Source organism: Podarcis bocagei (assembly GCF_964188305.1).
Source record: "Podarcis bocagei genome assembly, chromosome: 17".
Taxonomy (NCBI): Eukaryota; Metazoa; Chordata; class Lepidosauria; order Squamata; family Lacertidae; genus Podarcis; species Podarcis bocagei.
This window is the reverse complement of record NC_138143.1, coordinates 31838151-31858627: the sequence shown is the minus strand read 5'-3', so window position 1 is coordinate 31858627 and position 20477 is coordinate 31838151. Positions and strand designations below refer to the sequence as shown.

General features: G+C 43.4%; 1 protein-coding gene across 12 annotated transcripts in view; it reads right to left on the bottom strand.

Moving 5' to 3' along the window:
* NRG1 (neuregulin 1) overlaps nt 1-20477 on the bottom strand; it is a 513412-nt gene that overhangs the window by 331180 nt on the left and 161755 nt on the right. Inside the window, exon 1 of one of the 12 annotated variants that reach the window (XM_081176436.1) lies at nt 946-997. The exons of 9 other annotated variants lie outside the window; for them this stretch is intronic. The gene's annotated coding sequence lies outside the window, so the exon portion shown is untranslated. Of the gene's footprint in view, nt 1-945; nt 998-20477 lie in introns of those variants that run through there. 2 more of the 12 variants (XM_081176437.1, XM_081176438.1) reach the window with 2 other exon arrangements.

Genomic DNA, 20477 nt, shown 5'->3' with positions numbered 1-20477 from the left:
ACTGAGCCTCTTAGGCTTGCTGATCAGAAGGTTGGCGGTTCAAATCCCCGTGACGGGGTGAGCTCCTGTTGCTCTGTCCCAGCTTCTGCCAACCTAGCAGTTCCAAAACACACCAGCTCAAATAGATAAATAGGTACCACTGCGATGGGAAGGTAAATGGTATTTCCGTGTGCTCTGGTTTCCATCACAGTGTCCTGTTGAGCCAGAAGCAGTTTAGTCATGCTGGCCACGTGACCCAGAAAGCTGTCTGTGGACAAACGCCGGCTTCCTCGGCCTGAAAGCAAGATGTGCACTGCAACCCCAGAGTCGCCTTTGACTGGACTTAACCATCCAGGGGTCCTTTACCTTTACATACCTCCACTGCTCCTGAGGTAGCAGGAGGACAGACCACGTAACCAATGCAGCTCCACCTTCCAAAAGAAAGGGGTTTGCCGGCGGGGGGGGGGGGCACTTAAGAACAACCACGGGTTTGCTGCTGCTGCCTCCCTTGCATCTGCCACCTGAGGAGGACTCCTCAATTTGCCTATTGGTAGGGCACTGGCCTTAACAGATTTTGCATCTTTCTACCACAGTTTTACTTGGTATGCTCAGAAACAGCTGTAGCTGCCTTGAACAAAGAGCCTAACTATTATTAATGATACACAGGATAAAAGATATGTGCAAAGATAAACAACAAGACTTTCCATGTGGAAAATAAGAATTTTTAAAATAAAAAATGGCACAATATACACAAAGAGACAGTGACAATTTTTCATCAGATCTCTCAAAACTATGGCCATTTTAGTTCACAGAGAATTATCCTTCTGCTTTTGCAGGTTCAGATTCATTTTCTACCATAAGTTTAAATGTACAGTATTATCCACATTTGTTAATTGGGCTTTTCAATTAATGATTTTTTTGGGGGGGGGGACGACATTATTTATAAAGGATAGACAGCTGCTTTACCAGAGCCCAGAGATATGTAGAGCTGCTTATTGAGGTTTATGAACTAATGTTACAATTCCTCAAGAAGAACAATCAAATGGTAATGGCAGTTCACACAACATTTCAGAAAGTTCTGGATCTTTGCATTGTATTGAATGATCCATTTTGATTCTTTCAGATATATGTAAACGGAAGCTTGACGCATCAACAGCCATGACAGCTAAATGAAGGTTCTGGTTCAAAGACAGTATAGTTTCGATTTCCCAAGTTTGAGAAGTTTTTTTTTGGGGGGGAGAGAGTATTACAGTACACATTGTAAAATTGTATTGCAGCATTCTCCTTAGGCACGCTGGTCCAAATGACAGACAGAAACCCGATCGCAATGAAGGAAACTACTGCATTCACAGTAGTTCTTACGAAATACATTCTAATCTAAACAGTACACGAGTGACATTTAAGAGTTTTCTTTCATTTGGGCCTGAGCAGGGAGGTCACCTGACTTGAAAGGAATTCCTATATTTGACCCATGGGTTGTATTCTCTAAAATCCAGGGCCCATTCCTTGCTAAATCTGATAAGTGTCCGCCTGCTTCTTAAAATCCTGTCTCTGCCCCATCACGACACCTTTAACTGCAAAGCCTTCCATTCTGTTTATCGCTGATAACAGCCGATGTTGTCATGTGGAGCAAAGTACACAGCGCTCAAATTGAAGTTACAGGGCCACTGACATAAGCAAGCACACTGACAGCAGCCTCTTAAACAAGATGGAACAGAAAAACGATACATCGTTTGAGGTTATTTTTAGAAAGCCGAATGGTAAAAGAAATTAGCTCAAACTTAAACATCGTGTTCTTTATGTTAAAACGCTTCATCTTACTTGAAATGCAATCACCCCCCCTCCACCCAGTTCTCTTAACGCTTATTGCTTCTGCTTGTTTTTTCTTCAATAAGCTTATTGTTTATGGCTGCTCTTTCTTCCCCCTTTTTTTTACTTATCTCTTGAATCTAGAAAGCAAAAACAGAGCTCAGTGATCTATATTTCCACCTTGCCACAATCCTCAAGTGATTTTGTTCTGGGTACTGTATAGTTTCGGTTTGTCAACAGATTCACAATGCAAAATGCCCAGTGCAATACTTCTGTTTACTCAGAAGTAAGTCCTACTGCTTTCTGTGGAGGCTTGTGGTGAGTATTTCAGATTGCAGCCTTAGGCTATAGAGAACTGATATGAGGTGTGTGTGTTTGTGTGTGTGTGTAAAGACTTGCATAGCATACATCAGGAAAGCATGCAAAATGTGTTAAACATATACTAATAATATAAATGGCAACATCAATATTTCAAAATGTATGTTCGGTCATCATAATCCAAAATTTATTTGTTTATATATTTATCACGTTCCCTATCTTTATGTCACTTTCTCTTAACTCTCTAGTAGTATAGTCTATTCAGCAATATCAGAATTACTCCTTCAGGATAACATTTTAAATATATAAAGGTGCGCTCGCGCTCGCGCGCGCACACACACACACACTCATTTCTAATCAATATTGAATCAGTTCCTGAGGTCTTATAATTTCCTGCAGATTCAAAGGACATCCTGAATCATTCTTCCACCTTCACAATAAATATTGGTTCATTTACTCTTGGGACTTAAACTGACCAGGTTTCCCCACAAGACTTGGGGCTCATTCAAACTTCGTTTTGTGCTGCATTTCTATGCACAGGTCTGAGATTTAAAGCTCTGTGTCCGAGTGGTGGTTTTTTGTTTTTGTTACAACACTTTTTTTTTTGCTCTGATTCAGCAGTAAAATGCAAGTTTTCCCATGGAAAGCACTGGGACAAAAGGTAGAAGCAATATCCTCACTCTGTGTCTCTGGCCCAACAGTTAAGTCAATCCCTCAAGTCCCATCCTAGAGCAGAATAGTTTCCCTGTGAGGCAGTGATTCCTGAGAGCAGGAAGTCTGAACATCTTTGCAATAAAAAATTAGAATAAATTAAGCACAGTTGTGTCTGGTATGCAAAGTTGACGGTGTGCAGAATTCCCTGTAAATTTAATGACTAATAAATGGCCTCACAGAGAGAGAGAAAGGGTGGAGATGGAACATCCTGAAATACTCTCCATGTAGATGGTGGATTCTTGATTCATTACACCAACTCAGAGGAAACAACCGTCTTACAAAACCCTCATCCTTTGGATTGGTCCCAAAGCATAACCATTACATGCCACAACACCGTTCTGCCACATGCATTCACTTACTTATTTAAAACATTTCTTAGCTTGCATTCCAAAACAATGACTAAGTCCCATTGAATTTGTATATCCTTATGATCACATAGTTAGTTGCTTTTCCCACAATGGCTCAAAGCGATGTAGACATATACACGCACAAACACAACTGGTCAAAAGGGTAGGTCTTGCTCTCTCTCTCCTGTATCTCAAACATGAATCTGGCTGCAATGCAGGTTATTAAGGCATTGTCCATAGAGGAACCCAACCTCTGGAATTCCCATCTTATGTGTAAGGATGAGCAACCCTCCCCCGGGCTGCAGGCCTAGTCACGCCTTCAGAGCCTCCCCTGACACTCACCCAAACCATTCCTGTCCTTCAGGCCACCTCTCTCCCTCCTCGTTATTTGGGAACCCCGATAAATAAGGATGGGTTCTTTTGTTCTCCACTGTGATGTGCTGGGTGAGGAGGCTTAATCCTCACTGCCCGGGGTTCTGTATTGAAGATCAAAACCCTCCTCCTCACCTGATCAGCATTATTGTCAGGAGACCTCAGCCCAGGGCTGGATTCAAACCAGTGACCTCTAAAGCACATTGCCTGCAGGGAAGTCTGGATGAGCCCTTAAACTCAGGGATAACAGCCTTGCAAATGAATGCAAATTGCCATATCCCTGTTTGAGACGTCTGTTAAATTGTGGGTGAACGTATCAGACGACACAGCGATTCTTCAAACAGCTCTTGTTTATTCACAGACCCAGAACAGAACTGAACCATAGGCGCCGACTCCATGGGGCTTGAGGGGGCCCGAGCCCCCTCAATAATTCGTTTGGGGGGGCTCAGCCCCCCCAATAATCTCGAGCGCCCCTCCAGCAGAGCGCCGCCGCCGCGCTGGCTCTGCCTGTTGACGCTTGGCGCGTCCGCGGCTTTTATAGGGCACCGGCGCGGCGGGGGGCGCCGGGCCGGGGGAGGGGGGCGGCCGGCCTGTCTCCTTGGCAACCCCATTGAGCAGCGCCGGCTCCCCCGGGAGGGCCATCCCCCCGCGCCGCCGATCGCCAACACCGCCGACGCTGTGGCTGCCCGAGCCCGAGCCTGAGCCTGAGCCCGACCCGGAGCCCGAGCCTGAGCCCGAGCCCAAGCCAGCCAGTCAGTCAGGAAGGAAGGAAGGAGAAATGGGGAGGGAGACGAGGGAGGAAAATTGCGCGCAGGGTGAAGAAAGGAGAAGGGCGAACGAGACGAGCTTCCAACCCAAAAAAGGGCTGGAAGACTGGGAGGATGCAGGATCGGGAAAGAAAGCGACGCCTTCCCCGCCCGCGACGTCGCCCGCTTGTCATTGGCAGCGCAGAAGGCGCCCAGAGGGGCTGGGCACCGGCGCAGGGCCGCTCCGCAGCCGCGGAGGACAGCTGCGCGGCTAAGACGGGAGAAGAGGGCAGAGCAAAGGGGGTCCCTTCCCCAACCTCCGGCTCTGAGACTTCCCTGAGCCCCAGAAAAGCGAAAGGATTTTCTCTCTTTTTTATATATATAAATATTTTATTAAGTTTTCAAATACAAAGTTAGAAACATACACTGAAGAAAAAAGTAAAAGAACAAGAAAAAGAAAAAAAAAGAAAAAGAAGAAAAGAAAACCAACCATTCAACACATTTTTTATATAACTAACTGGACTTCCTCGCATCTCCCTTACCCTGCATTCTTTATAATAAAGATATCAGCAAATTATTACCTTGTTTCGTACCTTATTTTGTACTTTTCAAATACTATACCTCTAAATTTAACATACTTTTCATCAGTTCCTTATATCTTAAATTAAACATAGTATTACCTTAGATTTTGACCTTTTCTTACTTAAAATATAATTTCCTGTTTCCCAAATCTAATTGCTGAAGCTATAGTTTCCGAATCGTGTAAATTTTTAACATTCATACAACTTATATTGTTTTTGTAAATAGTCCTTAAATTTTTTCCAGTCCTCTTCCGTTGTTTCTTCTCCCAAATCTCGGATTCTGCCAGTCATTTCAGCCAGTTCCATGTAGTCCATCATTTGCGTCTGCCACTCTTCCAGTGTGGGCAAATCTTGTGTCTTCCAATATTTTGCGATAAGTATTCTTGCTGCTGTTGTTGCATACATAAAGAAAGTTCTATCCTTCTTTAACACTTTCTGGCCAACAGTGCCCAAGAGGAAGGCCTCTGGTTTCTTGGGAAAGGTATACTTAAATACCTTTTTTAACTCATTATAGATCATTTCCCAGAAGGCCTTCACTTTTGGACAAGTCCACCAGAGGTGAAAGAATGTCCCTTCAGCCTCCTTACATTTCCAACATTTATTATCAGACAGGTGATATATTTTTGCAAGCTTGACTGGGGTCATGTACCACCTATAAATCATTTTCATAATATTTTCCTTCAAGGCATTACATGCCGTGAATTTCATTCCGGTGGTCCATAACCTTTCCCAGTCCTCAAACATGATGTTATACCCAATATCCTGAGCCCATTTTATCATGGCTGATTTGACTGTCTCATCTTGAGTGATTTTCTCTTCTACCTGCCCTCCATCCTCTTGCGGAAAACTCTTTGCCTGCCCTGCCCGTATCTCGTTTTTGCTTTTTAATTCCACACACGCACCCTTCGGACTTCGTGGCAATCGGGCGCGCGGGTGCGTTTCCTAAGAGAGTGAGGACCCCCGCCTCCTCCCCACCTGCTCCCTCACCAGCCAGCCAGCCAGCCAGCCGCGTGCCCTAGCCGGAGAGCCCCGGCCGTCCCCGTCGCGCAATCGGCTGGATCTCCCTTCAGCAGGCCGTGCTCACAACTCGGCCCAGGGACCCCCCAGCAGCGGATCTCCGGCCCAGCTGAAGAATCCGGCAACAAGCCCCCTCCTCCCCAATCGCTCCGCCGAAATACGCTCCAAAACCCCCCAGATAGGCCGCCGGCCGCCAAGTCTTGTGGCGCCCTGAGCGAGGGTCTCTCCCCAACACCGCCACCTCGAACTGCGTTCTCCCGGCTACCCGAGCGAACCAGCGGCAGGACCCCGGTATGGGCCCCCCCAATATTTTTTATAAGTCGGCGCCCCTGAACTGAACTGAAGGGTTCAGCCAGCCTGCTTATATAGAGCTCCACTACAACGCAACAGTAACAACTTTCTGTAACTATCCAATCACTGAACGTCACTTTCAATTCCTTATTTGCATATGTGGACCTGAGTGAAACCTATCTACAGTATCCCCCTGCTGGCCCAGGGTGAGAACTTCTGTACATAACACCTTCTTCAGTTTTTGAGTGGATAAAGGTTAGCCCAGGGGTCTGCAACCCGTGGCTCCGGAGCCGCATATGGCTCTTTTACACCTTTGCCGCGGCTCCGGGGCGGATACTAGCGAGGGGAGGAGGTGATTTGTGCGCCCCGATACTCCCCACTGTGGCGGGCGCTGTACTGGCTGTGACGTCGCATGGGGGCGGTGTGTGCATCAGTCACGCACCGTCCCGACGTCACCTTCCCGCCCGCTGTCAGATCAGAGGGCAGTGGCGCGCATGCAGGTCTATGACTGCAAAGAGGAAGATGACGTCCCTGTTTTGGACCCCCGGTAGGCCAGCCACGGATAAAGGCATGTTATATTTGTTTTAAATGTTGCAATGGTTTTGCGGCTCCCAGTTTTTTTTTCTTCGGAAACGGGGCCAAGTGGCTCTTTTTGTCCTAAAGGTTGCAGACAACTGGGTTAGCCTATGCATAAACTCTCATTTCCCCCTCTTCCAGTTGTTATAATGGTAAGACTACAGGATCAGCAGAACAACGAGAGGGACATCTTTTGCTAGATTAAACCACTGCAGGTTGCGGGTAGGGCATCAAATATTTGAATGCTCCTCCATGTAAAAAATAACAACAACGTGAGGGGAAAAAAGAGAAACCGCGTACGCACAAACAAAACTAGCACGTTAAGGAAAATGTACCTTCATTCTTCCTAAAAAGATTGGTTTCATTAATGTGAGGAATCATTGCAAAATGTGATCTTCAACTGTCAGTGGTATAGTCCTGCAAGTGGAATGCTGATCATGTGAAGCAGCTCTTTCCTCTACAGTACTGCGATTCTGGCCTCCACACTTAACTTCCATAGGAATAAATACAATTTATTTCAGAGAGGGAGCGGGGTGGGGTGGGGCTACTAACATCTGTTTCTGTACATTTGCAGGGGTTGCAAGTATTGACTCAGCAAACCTGGGAGGAAATTTGAAATTAGCAACATTTCACCGCCTTCAAAGATTGTTTTGTCTTTCTGTATGACGGCATACATTCCTGTTGCTTCTCAAAATAAAGCTAATAACAAATGAAGATCTCTCTCAGGGGATTAAAAATAAAAAAAATACAATGTAAATCTTTTATGGAAGGGTGTCTGGCCCAGCTCCCACTCCATAAATGCAGGATTGGGAGGAAGAGTGGGTAAACTGAACTACAAAAGTTTAAAATATTAAACAGCAAATTCTACTAAGGCCTGCACAGGATATGCTGGGGCTTAGAAAAACAGGCTTCAGGTGTGAGCGCCCATTGTAAAACAGGGACAGCAGAGAGGAAGGTGCTGTTGTTTTCCTGGATCTGGTTGTAAAAAAAGGCACAGTATTAAAAAGTTCCAAACAGGTGATTTAACAAGCAAAAACCCAGGTTGCCATTTAATATATTATTGTAGTCTGCTTATATGTTGGCAGTAGAGGGAAAGTCTGGAAAGCATTCCATCTGATGCCTACATCAGTATGGTTAAGCGGCTATTTCAAAGACACTAAAATTGCAATCCTATGCATGTATCGCTGGCACAGTTATGCCTATTGATAACACTGTGCTTTAGAGGTTATTTCCACAAGCCACGGAAGACCGCCTGTAACAACATGCTCTCCAACATTCCTCAGATGAAAATAAGGACATTTCTCACTCCTCCTCCAAACGGACTCCGCTCACCACCACCCCATTTTTTGTGTCCCCCCCTGCCCACCACAGAACATTTCCTATTAGAAGACGGTGAGTGCCACCACCCCTTAATCCCGATTTTATTTTATTTTGTGGTAAATTTACAAAAAGAAAAACACACACCAATAAATACATTTTAGAAAGGGGCAAGATTAGACGCGGACGCACAAAGCATTTTAAATTTTGTTTATTTAAATCAAGACTCCTTGAGCTCCGCTCCATTCTCCTTTTCTTCCTATCCAGGGGGGCCCCGCCCTCTGTCTGCCCTTCCGAGCTGGTGCACAGTGAGGGGCTGGGCCTAGGCAGTGGCAGTCATGGAGAGGCAATTGGATGCTCCCCCCACTGCCGCCACTGCTCCTGCCACCGCATGGGGGAAAAGGTGGCTCACCCTCTTCCACAAGCTCAGTGCTGGCAGGAGAAATAGGAACATTCCGGGATCAAAACAGAAGCTGGACGGCTTTCATAATTCCAGGATTGTCCCTGGAAAAAATCGGGACACTTGGAGGGTATGCAATGAAACATGGCTTCATATGAAAACAATTGATTGCTCCTTTTGCCGCACTGCCTTTAATGTATTTACTCTAGAACAGGCATCCCCAAACTCGGCCCTCCAGATGTTTTGGAACTACAACTCCCATCATCTCTAGCTAACAGGACCAGTGGTCATTGATGATGGGATTTGTAGTCCCAAAACATCTGGAGGGCCGGGTTTGGGGATGCATGCTCTAGAACCAAGCCCCATTGATTTCATTTGGACTCAGAGCCAAACGAGGCATGTGCTACGTAGTGTATTTTTTCTTAATGGCAGGCATGGGGCAGGTGATCTTTATCTGGATAGCAGAGAGAAGAAGAAGAGGAGTTTGGATTTGATATCCCGCTTTATCACTACCCTAAGGAGTCTCAAAGCGGCTAATAATCTCCTTTCCCTTCCTCCCCCACAACACACACTCTGTGAGGTGAGTGAGGCTAGCCCAAGGTGAGTGTGACTAGCCCAAGGTCACCCAGCAGCTGCATGTGGAGGAGCAGGGAAGCAAACCCAGTTCACCAGATTACAAGTCCACCGCTCTTAACCACTACACCACACTGGCTTCTCTCTCCCCTTTGCTCCACAATACTATTGGAATGACACCCAGCACACCTCATGAACACCTCATGAAGGAGCCTTTGGACAAAAAAGTCTGCACGGATTTCCACTTTGGCCCTCATCCTCATCTAAGACTGCAGTTCTAGCCCCACTTCCCTTGGTGTAAGCCCCGTGGAATTAAACAGCAGTAACATCTGAGTAAATGTGTTTAGGATTGAAGCGTGTGACAGAGGACTTCAGTGGCGGAGTGTGCTTTTTCACCCACCCATCCTTTTACCCTATTCACAAACATTTCCCTAACAACATTCTCGATCACTTCTCCGGAGACAGTTTAGATCACATAAGAACTAGAAAGATTACTGAACTTTAAAGGAACTGGCACTAAAAAAAAAAAAAAAAAGGACTCGCATAACACAAAGAAAAGCTTAATGTCATGTTGCTTTCTCAGGAGGGAAAGAGATAACAGGGCACTGAATGTTTGTTCGGATAGCTGCATTTTCATTTCCTCCTGAAATATACTTAGAAGTATTGGATTAAGGCTGTCATCTTAGGCTACTTGGAAGTTAAGTACCATTAAAACCAGCAAGACTTTCTTCTAGGTGGCTGCGTTTGCAGCTGAAGTGCTCAGCTTCCCTGTCACCATATATTCATATACTGGATGGACTCAGTGGCCCAGGTATGATATAATGACAAATCATGATTTGTTGTTACAAGCGTGAGCTGGCATAAGCCTTGGGCTTGCACACTCCCCCTCACCTTCATGCATGAAGGGAAGAGATTTAAAGCGTCCTTTCCTGGTTTAAGAACAAGCCAATGCCTTTGGTTTAATATTCTGTTAACAAAACAGTTTGCTCAGTTCAAATGCCACTATAAACCACTTCTTTTTCTATTCCAGGAATAGAAGCTTTAACTCTTGTGTGTGAATGGGGGACAGGAGCACAGAAGAATGAGGCTTGTGCTGGTTCATAACATCTAACAACAGACCATGGTTTGTTGTAACATCAGAACCTTGCCAAGACAGAGAGGGAGTTCTAGGCTGACCATATTATTTCGATTTTTTATTTAAACAATTTCTTGAGCGGCAACAGCAGAAGGAGATGAAGAAAGAGCATCACAGTTTTTTTTTTGTTTTAGAAAGCTTACAGTTCAATCCTACAGATGTTTACTCAGAAGCAACACTGCGTTCAATGTGACTAGTAAGTGTATTTCAGATTTCAGCTCCAGGAGTCAAATCAAATATCTTTATTGGTGTCACAATATAAAACATTTCAAACCACTGAGATAAGACAAGGGTGAAGCTGTCATGGGTTATAGGGTCACCCTGTGGCTGTGTGCACTTAGATATTCTGCTATGCCCAGTCTATTTCCCAAAGGGATGGTTCATTGGGAACCCTTTTGGGTAAAATTGTGGCTTAAAAGGAAGCTACTAGAGCAGTGGTATCTTTGTCCCAACCTGCCAGCAGAAGCCTCACTTGATTTCTTCTCAGAGTTGTGGGCCAGAGGTCCAACATTTTACTCAGCTCCAGGAGTCAAATGCCTGGGCAAACAGGAATGTTTTTACTTGCAGCCTACAACTAAGAAGGGATAGAGTTGGGTAATTCATCCTGGAGATTTTCTATGTTACAAAGATGGGGAGCCTTTGGTCCTCCAGATATTGCTGGTGGAATCATGAGCTATGATGAAAGTTGTAGATCAGGAAGATCTGGGGAACCAAATGTTCCCCAGCTCTGTTCTATAATCATGCTACACATACCTGTCTCTGTCTCTGAGAAGATCCTTGACTTGTGACAGAAACAACACGTGGCATGTTTCAGGAAAATGTGTGTGTGTTTGGCGTTGGAGAGTGCTTGCTCAGATATGTTGCTGTGTCCAGGAATTGTAGATTTACCTGGGCCAATGTTCAGAGGATGTGTGTATCTATCTGGATGGGACATTACTAGGGACTTAACAATGCCTGATGCTACTTTTACTGTATTTACACTTCTACACAGTGGCTATGGAGAAGCTACACGGACAGAAAGCTTGTGTCTATAAAGAATATTCAGATCCTCCAAATCGAATGACCATGCCTTTGATGAACCTGCTTTCTCATTATTATGACTACTTCTTTGAAACCTGCTTCAAAGCACAGGCAGTTCTGTCCTGCTGGCCCCATTCCAATTGGAAACAGATTTCTTTCCTCCCTTCCTCAGTCCCAACCAGCTCCATCTTGCAGGTAGGTTGGCCAAGAGGGAATCATCTGCAGCTTTTAACTAAAAGATTAGGAAACAGGTCATCTCAGTTGAAATTGCACAACAGTGTTCTCCTTTAATTCCATAAGCAATAAATGGAATTATCTGCATTATCCTGTGGTGGGGACATTTATAAAATTATCAGTGCGTGATCCTGTCAAAATCTGGATTGCAGCTAGGAAAATTACCTTTCCACTTTGGCCTATTCCTGAAAAAGTTTGCAGCACTGACAAACAGGAACTCTCCCTTCAATTGAATGCCAAGCCAGGTGCATGATTGGACATGAAATATCTCAGAATGGGATTTTAGCTTGAAAAAGGTCACTTAACAATGTACAATGAGCCTGTCTAATCTTGCATGCCGTACTTCCTTCCTGACATATTTCAGAAGTGGATGAACTGAGTGTTTCTTTGTATTCTGTACTTGCCAGGGAGACATTTGAAACGGCATGTACATATGACAGACTGTGCTGTGTTTCTCTGCAAAATACATTTGTATCTTTTCCTTACGGTCTCTTTTTATTTCTGCCCACAAAGTCTATGGATTTGGCTTTGTGGGTTTCTGCTATGATTCATGAGTTGGCGTCTGAAATTTTTATTGAAGAAAATGAATAAAGATTTGCATTAAATTATGGACAGAAACATAATGTTATCTTAAATACTTCACTTTGTTTTTATTACTGACCGTAAAAAGCTGTCCTTTAAGGAGACCAGCTAACCTTACCAAATAACTCTCCCACATGTTATCGTGCTATCATTTCCCCTCAGTCCTGTTGCCTGAAGGGCCCTTTTTATTGGAAATGTCAGCGATTTAACCTTGTATCTCTGTATGTAAGCCATATGCTGTACCACTGTGCTATCAGCCTCTGGATAAAAGAGCACCCTTCAGGAATAATTATTTTACACAGAATTTATTGAGATTAGTGAAAGTTCTGGTAATAGTCAATGGTGCTTTGACTTGATCGCTGTGAAAAGGTGGACGCCACCAAGAGTCAGTTCCATTTAAGCCACAGAGCTTTCTAAAAGGAAGAGTTGGTTATACATATAAGGAGTCACAAATGTTTCTGAATTGGTCCCTGCCATTGACCATGAGGTTTACAAAACTAGTCTGCAGCACAGGACCAAGAAGAGGAATGTCTAGAGGAGATGTGGGGTGAAAAAAGCAAAACTAACTGAACAATATGAGAGAAGTTTAAAAATGCTGCCACCTAATATAATATTATTTCCTTTTTTGCCTTCTGTTAACAATAAAGCTTATGTTTAAGCTTGGAAAAGAGGACACTGAGAGGAGATATGATAGTCATCAGGGTGGATAAAAATAAATGATTTTTAATTTTAAAAAATAGAATAAAAAAATCAGATTTTTAACATTTATATCAAATGTTTTTTATTTAAATCAGATTTTTTAAAAATTTAAATTGGATTTTTAAAATAAAATGCTTTTGGAGGAAAAATCTTTCTAAAGATAGTTTTCTATTGAAGTTACATTATAGTCTAAAGGCTATTCATTAGGAAATAAGGATTTGTTTAAGTTTTTCATTTATGCTAAAACTCAGTCTAAGTTTTTTTTATAAAAAAAGTTTCACCACATCTGTTAACAAACGTGGATACATATTCTATAATGTTATTGTTTTAGTTAAACAAATTGTTTAAATTGTTATTAAGGAAATGACTGCTTTTCTCCTTCCAATAAAGTACAGCAGAAAAGTTGTCCAAATATAAGCAGTTAACTTATTAAACCTCACAATAATTTCATAATTATCTGTCTATGTATTTCCAATAGTATAACCAAATCAGTAATATTCGATATAAATGTAAAAACTACTCTGATAATTTATTATTCCCAAAATGAAACCTCCCTCTGGTTGTCAATATTAAGATATACCAACAAGAATTAGTCTTTCTGTAAAAAAAATGATTTAAATCAAGTCGTAAAGGTAAAGGGACCTGGGGTTGCGGCACTCATCTCGCTTTAAAATCAAGTCTTACTGACTAGTGATTTAAATTGTGATTTAAATCTATTTGATTTAAATCAAATCCACCGGTAGCCATCTTCAAATACAGTATCTCAAGGGCTGTCACATGGAAGAAGGAACAAGTTTGTTTTCTCCTGCTCTGGAGGGTAGGATCAAACCAATGACTTCAAGTTATAAGACAGGAGATTCTGACTAAACATCAGGAAGAGCTTTCTGACCGTAAGAGCTGCTAGACAGTGGGACCGTCTCCCTTGAGAGGTTGTGGACTCTCCTTCTTTGGAGGTTTATAAGCAAGGGTTGGATGGCCACCTGTCATGGATGCTTTAGCTAAAATTCCTGCATTGCAGACGGCAAACGTTTCCCTTTTTTAAAGGGAAATTCCCTTATTCCGAATAGGATTCCTCGCAAGAAAATGGAAAAGTTGACAGCTATGCTAGACTAGATGCCCTATAATACTACATATACCACATCCTTAAAGTAATCCTGACAACTGCATTCTTGTAACAATTCTTGTAACAATGCTTTATGCCCATGGAGGGGAAGAGGGTCTGAAGTCACAGAAGTAGTGATTTCCTAAGGGCCTCGTGTTTTGCGGTGAGACAAGGTTTGAGCCCCAGGCTCCCCATCTCATATTCTTAGCACTTACACAGCACAGATCCTCAGGTTTTATTAAGAGTTCTGTCCTTTGTTTTGCAGGTTCTGCCTTTCCCAAACCCACACAACGTAGTTCCACCAGGAAATCCACTGTTTCTGATGGGAGCAAACAAAACAGAAAACAGGGTCCATTCCCAGCTCCTTGCCTGGCTTCGTGAGCCACAGGGAAGGCAAATAACTTCCTTTGCATACTGGAATAGAATCAGCAGTCTCCGCCCTGCTCTCCCAGGGACAGGGTTTCATTTTAACTGTCATGGGATAAATAACATTTTGCTGTGCAGAGCTTAAACTAATCCATATGACCGGGCTGCCAGCTTTTGTTCTGCATTTCTTTTTTCCTTGTTATTTCATTTTTCTGTGTGTGTTTGTGAGTTGGAGGTAAGGAGGAGGAGGCCTGAACTCCATGTTACCTTTCCCTAGATCGAGAGGTGCATGGCTTCTGACCTACTAAGCCAAACACCAACCCTGCCTCCCCCCCAAAAAAACCCCCTAGTTCTATATGTGTGTTTTTGCTCCATGCAAAAACAACTCTCGATAATAACTGCTCACCTGGGGCTCCAGGTGGGTGATGTTTTTTGCATAGTGTGGCCACAGTGGGTCCAGGGAGGCCGCCATTTTCTGCTGCGGCTGCGGGGGAGTGGTTGGTCAACCCACCTCTAGCCGCAATGGCCTTTTAGGTATGGGTGGGCAATGCCCGTGAGGCCAATCAGTGGCAGGGGCTTTGGGGCTGTGCCTAGCCCACCCCTGGCCAATTTAAGGGAGTGTCAGGCTGCCCTCTTGCCTAATCGTTGCTGGATTTTCCACCCACCCATCCTGTCCGTTATGCTATACTCTGTTGCCATATTTTGGGCCAGGGAGGATTTAGGCATCCAGGGAATTCTCCTTTTATTTTATACCTAGTATTTTATTCATTAGCCAAACCACCAACCAACACTGAGTTGCATAAATTGTCTCATTCTCCTGTAACCCTGCTCAGGAAGCAAGCTTATCAGTTTGGTATGGCACTATGCCTCCTGCTTATAGAAATAACACCTCAATACTTCTGCAAAAGATCAATGCAACTTTACACTCCCCTTCTTTCAATGAGAACAATATGTAAATATTGCACATTCCAACACCTGCCATATATATATATATATATATATATATATATATATATATATATATAATCACTCATCATACTCCCATCATACAGTAATCCTCACAGCTTCTTTAGGCTTAAAAACTGCATTTTTCATTTATCACATATCTCCAAATTATTATTCAAGTGATGCCAAGAAAAATGAGCAGGAAAGCTTATGTGCACCAATTCAATCATTACCAGAGGCTGATCAACAGGTGGAGCCATTTTTCTTCTTCATTTCAGAGAGACTACACATGTGCATCTTTCAAGTACAGTTGTCTTTGGATTGTCCATCAAAGAAGGAGCACTTTGCCATCTGCTGCCATACCTCTGAAGGAACTGCTACTGAGACAGCATCCAGCTGTTTTCCAAGCACACTGGTCAACAGGAAAGCCACCTGCTATGCTTCCCTTGAGCTGCTTTCCCTGGATCAGCAGAGTTCCCTGGATCAGCAGCCGAAACAAGTGCACTGAAATATAGGTTTCAAGAGCAAAGCAGTTGATTGCAGAATGCCTGGGCATGGTATTGAATTCCTTCCTAAGAAACCAGAAGAGGCTGATCTTGGGCTTCAGTTTTCCTCCCTGTGGCTAGTGAATTAAATTATGCAAAATAGGAAGGAGGAAGGAAGGAAAGAAGGAAGGAAGGAAGGAAAGAAGGAAGGAAGAAAGAAAGGAATTCTACAAAACAACAGCAATTACGAAACTAGATCCATTTCAATCAGGGTTTATGCCTGGTTTCTGCTTTGGCTGCCCTGTATGATTACCTCTGTCAGGAAAGAGACAGTGAAAATGTGTCCCTGTTAATTCTTAACCTCTCTGTGGCTTTCAGTACCATCAACCATGGTATCTTCTGGAGCAGCTGTCCAAGTTAGGGGTGGGTGGCACCATTTTGCAGTGGTTCCGGTCCAACTTGGATGGCTGTTTCCAGTAGGTAATATTTGGGGAGTGCTCTTAGGTCCTGTTGAGGCTCCTGTGTGGAGTTCCTCAGGGTTCAATTTCATCCTCTATGCTGTTTAACATCTACATGAAATTGCTGAGTGGATTTACCTGGAGTTTGGGAGTACGTTGTCTGCTCTACTTCTTTACATCTGCAGGTGTGACAGTGGATGTGTTGGACAGTTGTGTTGCCTCGGTAATGGACTGGATGAGAGCCAACAAACTCAAGCTCAATCCAGGTAAGACTGAAGCTCTTGTTAGTGGGCAGTTCCCTAGACCAGATGGATGGGAGGTTGCCTGCTCTTGATAGGGTTACAATCTCTCTGAAGGAATAGGTATGTAACTAGGAGTACTTCTGGATACTTTGCTGTTGCTTTAGGCCTTGGTGGCACAGAGTGCCTTCCATCAGCTTTGGCTGGTGTTCCAGCTGCATCCCTATCTGGACAGCGATAGCCCAGCTTCTGTCCTTTATGCTCTGGTAACCTCTAGGCAGTGCCGGATTTACGTATAAGCTAAACAAGCTATAGCTTAGGGCCCCACTCTCTTGGGGCCCCCCAAAACATTTAAGGGGGAAAAACTGGATGTACATTTCCAAAATATAAGATAAAAAACAAATAAAACTTACATACAGCAACAGTGTTTTGTGTTGTGTGGGCTTCTATGATGTAAGTAATGGGCCCCGCCTGCCAGCCTGCTCCCTAAAGTATCACTGGTTTGCTCATTTCTATATATAGGGTGTCTACATTCTGCATGGACTGGTTGCATGGGATGCATTTCACTATGAATATACTTCTTAATTGTATTTCAGTTCAACAATTACTGTGATAAAATACATATTTTGTTACGTGTACAGTGGTGCCCCGCAAGACGAATGCCTCGCAAGACGGAAAACTCACTAGACGAAAGAGTTTTCCGTTTTGGAGGAGCTTCGCAAAACGAATTTCCTATGGGCTTGCTTCGCAAGACGACAATGTCTTGTGAGTTCCTGCTGGTTTTTTTCCCTTCCCCCCCTTTTTCTAAGCCGCTAAGCCGCTTATCAGCTGATCCGATCAGCAGATAAGCTGCTAAAAGCCACTAATAGCGCTAATCCGCTAATCCTTCAATGGGCTTGCTTCGCAAGACGAAAAAACCGCTAGACGAAGAGAATCACAGAACGGATTCTTTTCATCTTGCGAGGCACCACTGTAAATGGCTTTAGATACCTATTAGGTCCATAAATTACCATATAGCATATATTCAACACAAAAAAGTGACAATTTATTGTTGACAAAGGACAGCTGGACATATAAAGGGCCCCGTTACCTTCAGTAGCTTAGGGCTTCATCAAACCTAAATCTGGCCCTGCCTCTAGGTTAGAATACTGCAACGTGTTAATATATAGGACTGCCTCTGAAGATGGTTCTGAAACCTCAGCTGGTGCAGTATTTGGCGGTCAGGTTGCTCCCTGGGATAAGACAGTTTGAGCATATTACACTGATCCTGGCCTGACTGCAGTGGCTGCCAATTACTTTCCGGGCCCAATTCAAAATGCTGGTTTGAACCTATAAAACAGGTCAAGACTGCAATACCTCAAAGACCACCTCTCCCCATATGATCCAACCTGGGCCCTGTGATCACCAACTGAATTCCTTCTTTGTGCACCTCCTCCTCAAGAGGTCTGAAGGACCTTTTCTGCAGTGGCTCCCTGCTTGTGTAATGCTATTCCTGGGGAGATTAACTTGGCATCTTCATTACATCTCTTTAGGCGCCAGGCAAAAAAGTTTCTCTTCAACTAGGCTTTAGGCTGATTAACATTCTAAGGCTTTTAAGATATGTTTGTGGGAAGGGGGTTATTGCTTGTTTTGTTTTATTATGTATGATGTATTTTGTGTTCTCATTTTGTATTTTTATCCTGTGAACCACCCTGTGATATTTGGATGAAGGGCAGTAAAAAATCATCATCATCATCATCTCCCACGAATCAGTTAATAGTTTTTCTCAAACATGAATATTTCACTTAACTTTGCAATGTCATCCAGCAACTGATTTGAACAGCAAATTTTTCATCACATTGAAAGGGGTCTTCATACCATATAGAGGCAGTATCATGGGATGGCCAAGATCTCAGAACAAAGGGTTAAAATATTGTTAAACTGTAAAATGCTCACTGAAACCACAAATCCATTCCTGGATGAGCATGCAATGGATCTGGAAAAAAAGTGTTGTGAAAGTTGCTAAGGCTGCTTTGCATTTTTCAATGAATATTCCAGTATGTTGGAACTGCAGTTTCTGAGCCAGATTCTGCCATTGTTGAGATTTGGCAGCAACCCAAAGCTTAGCTGCTGCAAAATGAAACTTGTTTTATTTGTATATGTCAAGAAGTCAATAAACAGTTTAGTTGCTTGGGCTGCTCTGGAAGCATGTGACTGTTTGACATCTGTCACCATCCTGACAAGCCAGGAAGGGAAAAAAAGGAAGCTTAACTAGCTGGCATAGTTTGAAGACTCAAGGCCCAATTAGGGACAATCTCACACTGAGGCCCAAACAAGATGTGACATGCAGTTGTGTATATCTCCTCCCCTCCCAGTTAAAACAAAACAAAAAACAAATAAGCAAAACAACCCAAAAACAGCCACAACAGGCTGGTGGAGATACATAAACTATTTACTCGCTTTCACCTCTGGCCACTTTTTGCTCAAGGCAACACATGCCAATGTGCTTTTCTCTTCGTAGGAAAAGGTTGCTGTGCCTCCATCTTTTCTTCCACATCTAGTATGGGGAGGGTGATTTACAGAAAGCAAACCCTCTCCTTGCCATTACTTCTCTAGCACTCACACTCTCCAGAACCTTTTTTTTTATAGTTTAAATGGGGCTTAGAAATGTGCATGGGGGGAGGGGGATGGAATTTGGATGTAAATTTCAGCTGCTATACATAACCAAAAGCTGGTTAAGGGTTGGGAAAGAATTAAAGCAGACCCTCCAAGTGTCCTTTTCTCCCAGATTTGCAAGCCTCAGCCCCCTTCCCCATCACCTCCCATATGGAAATAATTAAGTGACCTATAGGATTTTTTTTGGTAAGGTTTAGTGATTCATCCAAAATTGGACACATTTAAATCCCATTGATGTCAATAGGATAGTTATGTATCTCTTTAAATCTTCCCCATTAGAAAAGGTGCTTCATTTTGGCTATACCTTAAATTGTTGTTGTTGTTGATGGTGATGGTGATGAAAAGCTGGGGAGGGAGGAGTCTTTCTCTGATGAGCAAAGTTACTTAGCAGAGAGATAGCTGTTTTGTTTTGTGAAAGTGAATTAAAAGAACACAAAAGGCAAGGGGTGAAAAAATAGACAGAAGGCTATTATATTCAAGGCCACACAGTTTGCAACGGGAACAATGGAACACTGAATTAGGATTGCCAAACTCAATACAGGTTAAGGCTTCCATGCCCTTTTAACAGTTGCTTAGAAGGGAGAATGTTGGCAGATGATGCAGTGGTGCGAATTGTGGCAGCTGCTGATGTTCTTTCTCCCTCCAATAAAAGCATTAAAGAGCACAGGAGCTCCTTCCTTGCTGGAAACAGGCAGGGAGCTGTAGGGGTCAAAGAGTATTTCGGCAGAGGGCCAGGCTTGTAAACAGCTGCTCATCAGGTCACCTGTAGTGAATGAAAATTTCTTCCAAAGTGCCCATGCAAGAAAGGGTGTGTGTGACTAATTTAGGTGTGTAGTTCCTAAAATCATTTATGGGCTGTAAGTGGTGTTGGCTTATTTTGCAAGGCTTCACAGTGGAATTCCAAGGTAATTTTACAGGCGCCATGATTAATGGAACATCACCCAAACTAGTCTTGTGCAAATGGCTTAATAAAAACCCCAAACACCTTAAAAGAGTTTTGTAGCACATTATTCAAGGTACAATCCTATGCATTTCTATTAAGAACTAAGTTATACTTGGATAGAGAGAACCTTTATGGTGGCTGCTTGGTTGCATATTTCATACCCTCCAACATTTATCCTATGAAAATAGGGATGTCCCATTTCATAAATATAATTTTACTATTTATACCCCACACATCTTACTGGGTTGCCCCATCACTCTGAACAGCTTCCAACATATATAAAAACATAATAAAGCATTAAACATTTTTTAAAAATCCCTATACAGTGGTACCTCGGGTTATAGACGCTTCAGGTTACAGACTCTTCAGGTCACAGACTCCGCTAACCCAGAAATAGCACCTCGGTTAAGAACTTTGCTTCAGGATGAGAACAGAAATTGTGCGGCAGCGGTGCGGCGGCAGCGAGAGGCCTCATTAGCTAAAGCGGCACCTCAGGTTAAGAACAGTCTCAGGTTAAGAATGGACCTCCAGAACGAATTAAGTTCTTAACCCGAGGTACCACCGTACAGGACTG